Source organism: Rhinopithecus bieti, unplaced genomic scaffold (assembly GCF_001698545.2).
Source record: "Rhinopithecus bieti isolate Rb0 unplaced genomic scaffold, ASM169854v2 scaffold_51907, whole genome shotgun sequence".
NCBI classification, from domain to species: domain Eukaryota; kingdom Metazoa; phylum Chordata; class Mammalia; order Primates; family Cercopithecidae; genus Rhinopithecus; species Rhinopithecus bieti.
Genome location: NW_016820817.1, coordinates 287762 through 296406, shown reverse-complemented (window position 1 = coordinate 296406; position 8645 = coordinate 287762). Strand labels below are relative to the sequence as shown.

Below are 8645 nucleotides of genomic sequence, written 5' to 3'. Positions count from 1 at the left end.
CGCATGTTCTCACTCATAGGTGGGAACTGAACAATGAGATCACTTGGACTCGGGAAGGGGAACATCACACACTGGGGCCTATCATGGGGGAGGGGGGAGGGATTGCATTGGGGAGTTATACATGATATAAATGATGAATTGATGGGTGCTGACGAGTTGATGGGTGCAGCACACCAACATGGCATAAATATACATATGTAACAAACCTGCACGTTATGCACATGTACCCTAGAACTTAAAGTATAATAAAAATAAATAAATAAATAAAAGAAAAAATATGTAAAATAAAAATAGAAATACTCTTTGTCAAATAAATTGCAGCCACAGTAGTGGGACAGCCACTACTTAGAGAATGCATGTCTATTTAAACCCTTTTTTTTGGGCCAAAGACTGACACGTATGCAATTGACCTAGGAAAAGAAAGGATAAATGAAGAAAGAGAAAGAACACTTCATGTTAGACAATTCAGTCACTTCCATCAGTTTTGACAGAATTAGGGACTCACAGTTGCTCCTGCTGAGGCAGTGGGAGCCCCACTCAAGCTGAAAGCATGAGGTGAGGAGGCAGCTGCCTCCAGGCCCTCAGGGACAGCTCTTTGTCGTTCTCCAAATCAAGCATACAACTACAAAGTCCTGCTGCTCCACTTCCAAGTCAAACTTGGTCATTCTTAACTTTAAACAAATCTTGAGTAACAGAGTATTCTCTAATGAGGCTCATCCCTTCAGTGCCAGTAACTAAAAGCCAAGATGTTGCAATTAATTCTTTTATTATTTTCCAATCATCCAACAGTCCTCATTTAGGCCTTTCTTCCCTTTTTATGCAACAACTGTCCTTCTCCAGAGGAAGTGACGAATCTGCCTCCAGCTTCATCCTCTTCAACCTTTTTGACAAGGAGATGTGCATTTCTGATGAAAGTTATCTTACCAAGTTTAAATTCATAATTGGGAATTCCTCTTTTAATATCTCCAGGCTTGACTGGGGAAGGACTGGGCTCCACCCCTTTCTTCTTTCCATCCAGTCTATTGCCAGAGCCGGAGAAGGCGCAGAAGCCCAGCTCTCCAGCATAGCTACTGTGGTCGGCTTCACCTTCTGTTGCTTCTCATGCTGGACTTGTCTTTCGGGTTCTTTGTAGCCCAGGGGAGCGTCAAAGTCCATGTTCATGTCACGCTCAGTGATGGACACTGCCTTGTCAGGTTTGGTTTCCATCACTCGCAGTTTGAGTTTGTAGATCTTTTCATTAGAGTTGATGGCGATCACATCCCCAGTGGTCAGACGGGAAAAGTTCCTAAGTGTGTTTTCTAATACGGCTTTGGGGTTGGTGATGTCCAGAAAGTCATGGCTCTGAGGCTGGAATTTGGAGTAGGTGGCCCCTTGAAGGTTGATACTCTCCACCTGGACCAGGCTGCCTTCTTCCAAGAGCAAGTTCTGCATCATCCAGTGTGAGAGGTAGCAGATCATCAGTCACAAACTCCAGCATGCCACAGTGTGTCATGCGGTCCGAATTCTTACTGGTCAGTTTGAACAGCACGGGATAGGTAATGTTAAGTTGGCTGAGTTGGTCCAGGGCTGAGGGCATCATAATTATCTTCCCTCCTTTCTCCACATCTGACCTGTCATTAGGCCCTGCTAGCATGGACACAGAGAAGCAGCGGCACTGTGTGGAGAACCAGTTTTGGAAGACCCTGGGAATCGGGTGATTGAACATGTTGAAAGAGAACATGATAGACACCACCTCGCAGACGCCGCTTCTCTCAGAGAATGCAACAAAGGCACCCCGCTGACCTCTCTCCTCGCGGCCACTGCCACTACCAACGCCCCAGTGTGTTGTTTTTAACCTTGACTTCTAAAAGATCAGAATGCAGATCTCCTTAAGCATAAAATTCATCAAAAAGTGTCATATATATATATATAGAGAGAGAGAGAGAGCAGAGTCTTTCTATGCCACCCAGGCTGGAATGCAGTGGTGGGAACATGTCTTACTGTAGCCTCGAACTCCTGGGCTCAAGTGATTCTCCTACCTCAGCCTTCCAAGTAGCTGGGACTACAGGCATGTGCCACCACCAGCTAATTATTATTATTTTTTTTGTAGAGAAAGGGTCTTGATATGTGCCCAGGCCAGTATGAAACTCCTGGGCTAAAGTGAGCCTCCTGCCTTGACCTCCCAAAGTGCTGGGACTACAGGTGTAAGCCACCACACTTGGCCAGAGTGCCCATTCTTAGCACAAACTCCAAAATGTTTGTTCTGGGGTCCCAGGCAATGCCTTGCCATTTCTGGTGCCTGCCCCTCCCACACTGTAGCCTGGGAATTATCATGGTTGGTGTGGGGGTGCAGTCTCTTGGGTGTGCCCAACCTCTACATGGCAAGCACACTGGTGGGTACAGTCTTTCAGGCTCTAACCAGAGTCTAGAATTTGGCCTGTGAGCCTTTTGACCAGAGACTTGTTAACAGACAAGCAATTCCTTTCAACACTGGAATCTTTTTTGGATAGGAAAAGAAAGCTCATTGTCAACATGCCTGGTGTGCTCAGAGTCTCTCCCTGGCCACACGAAGGCCATGAATACCCTGGATAAACAGATTATCAATGTAAATATGTTTTCTCGCATCAATTCACAAACAATTATTGAAGACCTGCTATCTGCTGGGCTTTAGGAAGACACACTTCTGGAGCGTTATTAGTGTCCTTGAGGAACTCAAGGTCTAGTGTGGGAACAAACATGTAACCCAGACAGTTTGTGCAGAACAGTGAAGACACAGCATGAACAGCGGTGAGGAAAAGCAGCCCTCGGGTAGAAGTTCAGAGAATCTGCTTGGCTGAAGAGGGGTGGAGGCACCGCCCAGGTAGAGGGCACAGAGGCCTGCACTTGGGCGTGGAGGTGGAAAGGACAGTGCTTGTTTTGGAAATGCAGTTTATGGTTAAGGAAAATGTTGCAGAATGTGTGTCCAGAAGCCCCAGAGCCCTGGATCTCTCAATGAGAGGCTCTTCCCAGGAGAGGCTGGCTTGGATAAAACTGACAGGATGAATGATCCATGTGCCCATTTCACTCTCATTCTAAGACATTTATACTCAATGTGGAATGCGGGGTGAAATCAATTTTACTGTTAACTATACATTAAAAAAAAATTTAGTGCCAATGCATGTAATTGAATTAGTGAAAATTAAGTGAAAGAATGACGCAACTCACAATGGAGAGATCTTTTTCAAATACCAGAAGAACGCCTTCAATGTGCACATGCAGTGCTATTCAAAAACTCAGTTTTGAGCTGACTGCCGTTTAACTCTCAAAGGTTCTATAAGAGAGACACCCTTGGGCATTGGGAGCACTGTAATGTGAGGGTTAACAGCATGAACTTGGATGTGGCAGATACCTGGACTTGAATCCAGGCGTTCTCCCTTAATAGCTCTTGATGCTGGGCAAGTTAATTTCTGTCTCTGTTTTTCACTCTTGCTCTTGTTCTCTCTGGGTTTTTTCATGCTTCTTCAGGTCCAAGAGGCTTTTCCTCCTCCCTCTTCACCTACTGACCTCCCACACAGATAGCATTTCAAATGCCCCTTCAAAATGATAATGAAAATGATATCATAACACACTGTGCCTTTTCTTCACAGCATCTCTATTGTAGTTCTGTGTTTATCTGTGATTAATATATGCATGCCTCCAGCACTACCCTTTTTTGTTTGGGTTTGGATCATAATCCCAAAAGACACAGTCCTGAAAGCCATAATCCCGAATGTTGAAATTCTGAAAGACCAAACTCCCAAAAGTCTAAAATCCCTAATGTCTAAACTTCTGAAAATAAATACAGTCACATGTTAGGTGGAACTATTACCTTGTTATTGTCTTTATGTTATGCGGAAGAAAATTAATTTCAATTGAATTTCCAAACCTTAATCACGGATTTGGAATTAGGTGCGCTCAAAGCTACTAAAAGTGAATTTCTAGTTGTTAAAAATAAAGTTTGTCTTTCCCACTCAGCTCAATGCATTTGGTGGAAAATTCAAGTGAATGGATTGGTTATGTGATATGGCAAGGACAAAAACTTTAGTTTAAAAATTTGTCATTTTGAGCATTGGCATTTCTTCCGCCTGATGACATTGCAGGAACTTTTAATAAATTAAAGCCACATTTGGCTGAAGAAGCCAGAGGAGTTACTGACTGGTGAGGAAATAATTATATGCACAGTAAGATAAGAAGACTCTTAGGCTGTTGGATCACAGTATTGTTTCCAACACAGTTGTCTGTATATGAGTGCATGTAAAATGGATTTCTGCATGTCCAAAACAACATAGAGGCGAAGCACAGAAGAAGATGGGAAAATTGAATAGGAAAGCTGATGTCAATGTGTATAAAATTGTAGAAGAATTCCAGAAAGGACAGAGCCACGTAGAAAATGAATGTGAATGTGTTCACTGAAGAGAGCCATGTCCTAAAAGAAAAATAAACAAACAAAATAAATAAGCCCCAAAAAACCCCACCGGATCTAGATGCAAGACTTCAAAATATAGTCAATGTTTGTGAAAGTGGACCAGCTTTTGTGGACTATCTCTGTGCAATTTCCCATAATTTATCCCTGTAATACACTTTTTAAAGGTGTTAATTTCTAGCTGTTATCTTTTTTTCAAGTTTTTTTTTTCCCCCCACAATTTTAAATTGTCAGCATTATTTTTTACAATTCACTATGCTATGTGTTTAATCTTTGCATCATTCCAGTACGGGAGCTATAAATTGTCTAAAGACTTTTAGAGAGTTCTCCTTCATTTTATGCATTTTTGTTTTTTGTAAATTTAACTCCACAAAAGTGCATTATCATAGCATTGGCTTTGTGTGTAAGCATTGTGCATGTACGTAAAAACATTGAAACTTCTTCAGTAAATGAAGAGATGCCCTTTTTGTCCATCTACATTTGTGAAAGATAAAATTTCTTGAGCTCTTGGCTCTTTGGGTGAATGGTGTGGCGGTGATGTGGTGGTGACACATCACAGGTTTTGACTGACCTCATCAAAAGACTTAGGTTGCCTGTCATAGTACTTCAGCTGACTGTAGTTATCAAGCTGAGTGCACACAATTATCATAGTGCTTTGCATATGTATATTTCACTTACCTATTTCTTTATGAATATGGTTTATCTGCTTATAACTGTTATACTCATGTGACTATCATTAGTATACCTGAGTGTTTATGCTTGCAAAAATATTATTAGTGCCTATCTTATTGTGTAGAGTGGCCTATGAAGTATTCTGTCATGTCTTTATGTTTCTCAAATAAAGTTACTTTTAAAAATGTTAAGTAAATATCTTTAAAATAATTTTTAAAATTATTTTTCCATAATAATATTTTCAGGACTTCAACATTTGGAACTATGGTGTTCATAATTGTGTCTTTTGAGATCATGATTAGCTCGAGTTTTGTTCACCACTGTGGCCCAATTTAGCACAGTATTTGTCACATAGAAGGTATGTGGTTGGCCAGGTGTGGTGGCTTATGCCTGTAATCCCAGCACTTTGGGAGGCTGAGGTGGACAGATCACCTGAGGTCAGGAGTTCAAGACCAGCCTGGCCAACATGGTGAAACCCTATCTCTACCAAAAATACAAAAATTAGTCGGGTGTAGTGGTGGACACCTGTAATCCCAGCTATTAGGGAGGTTGAGGCAGGAGAATTCCTTGAGCCTGGGAGGCGGAGGTTGCAGTGAGCCAAGATTGCATCACTGCACTCCAGCCTGGGTGACAAGAGTGAGACTCTGTCTCAAAAAAAAAAAAAAGAAGAAGGTCTGGGATCAATATTTTCGAGTGAATAGGTAAATAGATACTTCCTTCATAAGCTTGATTGAGGGCTGCATTGTATAATGCATCTAAGCTATTTGGCACAATGCCTGCTATATAGTCAGCATTCAATAAATGTTGAGTTAAATAATTATTATTATTCCTTTAGGTTTCCTACAGTGGACTGAGTAATGAACAATTTTTGTGTCATTAGCTAAGTTCCAGTAGTTCAATGAGCTAAGTTTTAATGGTGAAAATGCTTTAGGTTCAATATTATGCTCTTGGCTCTGAGTGTTGATTTAAGAAATGGAGACTTTCTAGGTCATCTGTGGAGTCACTGAAGAGGATTTTATGCAGTGTGGCAATTTGGAGTGGGAGTTTGGAAGTAGATTGCGTGGGTCCAGGTTATTGCTGCTTTGTTTTAGCTATAACCATGGGTGACTGATTTCTCTGTGCCTTTGTTTTCTGACCTGTAAAGCAGGGATAATAATCTTCGTTTCAGTGCTGTTATGAGGATTAAATTATTAATACATATGAAGAGTTTAGAAGAGTACTTGGCACATAGTAAATATTCAATATATGCTAGCTATTATTTTATAAGGACTTACAGGACAAATTATTCCTGGAATTTAGTACAAAAACTAAAATAGTAACTCTTGAAAAGCTGGTATATATATTTTTTACTTTATGGTAGATTTAATATAGGCCACTACATTTCTTCTTTTGACGTATTATCAGAAATTTTAGAGTTAAATTTAGTGCTGAAGTGCAGCAAATATCTCATCTCTGATTCTGTGTATACAATCACCCTTCTGTCTATATTCTTTGTTATTTCTTTTCTTTGTCCTGTGTACCCAGATATCTTTTTTAAAACTTGAAATCTACCTCAAATCCTTTTAGGAAGCAGGCAGGGACACATATAATAAATGTATGAATTCCAAATAATAGAGTTAGAAAGAAAACACATTTTTGGTGATATTTACTTCAGGTAAACTTTATACGATCCAAAATTTTCCCTATGATCCTGTATAGACTGTTTCACTCCTTTTTGAATAACTAAAAGCAAATTCAGTATTCTGGTGAGAACCATTTATTTTGGAAATTCTAACATAAATTATGTACCAACTGCTAGCTAGAAATTGCAAAATTTTGCTGGAAGTATTTGAAAAGTTCAAATTATTTTCCACTATTCATATCATAGCATCATAAAATTTTAGAATAGGATATAATTTGTTTACCTTTCATGTTTCACTTGGTGTGAGCAATAAGAGTCCTGATCAACTTAATTTTATGTTAATTGAGTTTCAATTTCTTTTTAGAAATGAAACAAAAGTGTATTTTTATGGCATTGTGATGTTGGACTATCTCAGTAGTTCGATATTTCATTTGACCATCTACTCAGGGCAACACCTAAACTGCTTGAAATAGAAGAATATTGATTCCATGTTAAAATCTTTTGAAAAAGGTATTTTAAAGACCTTCATTAATAACTTGCCTCAAGACTTAGCATTCTCTTTTTTCTGTTTAATTTTCATCTGCAAATTGAAGATAAAATTCATACCTCTATTGGGCAGGGAATGGAGAAGTAATTGACCATTTGTTACATAACAGCCCATTGGGGAAAACCAGTAAAGACCAACTCATTCATTCATTCAGTCTTCAATCAACATTTATTTATAGATTGCCATCTATGTGCTATGCACGTGCTGGATGGTAGAGATGCTCTGATGAGTCCTTATGCTTAGTGAGTTTTCTAGACTAGCAGGTGGAGACAACAAGCAATGAAGTAAAAAAGAATTTTGAAAATGAACTCTTTCTGTCTGTGTTTTGATCAAGACATTGACATAATGGACATGAGAAATCAAAGTCAATGTGAAAAAAGTTCCCTGTGACACAGGATTTATAAGGTAATGAATGCACTAGGACTAGTTCTTTAACCTTTGGACCCCTCATTCAGATGAAGGTTGTACAAGCTTACAGAGCAGAAAGAAGGATTTGAGGAAGATTTTCTTGGAGGAAATGATGTTTAGAAGCCTCTAATTTTCTACCGGAAGGGGTAGGGTGGGAGGAGAACACCACATTCTTTCCCTCAATCCTTTAATGGGTTCACTTGGAGAGCTTTCTGTGTGTTTTAGGAGTAGGGGGAACCTTGCACTGGGGTCTCACTCTTCCTTGGGAAATCCAGAAGGTGACAGAAAGGATGACACACTGCTTTGATGTTGCACAGGGATCAGCCTGTGTGCCTAGAGTTCATCAGAAGACATGTGAGTGTTTTTCATGGAAGAAAGGGCCAAACTGGAATCATCTGAATTCCTGCTGTGGAGCAAAGGGAGAGGGCTGATGTTAGGACTTAGAGATCAATGCATCCCCTTCTCATCTTGAGAACTGCAGGTAAAGAGGGTCCCTAAGGATGAGAATTCCAAAAAATTAAAAACAGAACACCAACCCACGAGGGAAAGAGTTCAGCTCTAATAAGCTGCTAGACCCAGATATCTCGAAGCCACCTAACCACTATTTTTATTTGTTAAATCTGCCAACTGTTTGCTTCCTTCCCTTCTTGTCCATAGCTGAATGCGCTGCTGTCCATCATGAAAGAGGAGAGTAGGGAGAGAGCAGAAGCTGGTCACACCCCTCTCTGGCAGCAGGCAGCTGACAAATGTAGGCCTAAGCAAGAGAGAGCAGAAGAATTCTTAATTTTGAAGAAATATTGAGGAGTTGTTTAATATTTTGGGGAGAACACATTTCAGTTAGTGAATTGAGTTTTGTGAGTTAATGTGATCGTAGGACTGTCTTTTTCATGTAAGCAGAAAATTGTGGGGATCCACCAACTTTCCTTACAGAGATGGAGGACATTATCATCACTGAATAAAAGTTTATAGGGACACAA

At 40.1% G+C, this 8645-nt stretch overlaps 1 pseudogene; it reads right to left on the bottom strand.

The window, feature by feature from the left end:
- Positions 1-796: 796 nt before the first annotated feature.
- LOC108520534 (ubiquitin fusion degradation protein 1 homolog pseudogene) lies at positions 797-1720 on the bottom strand (annotated as a pseudogene).
- Between the last annotated feature and the right edge of the window lie 6925 nt (positions 1721-8645).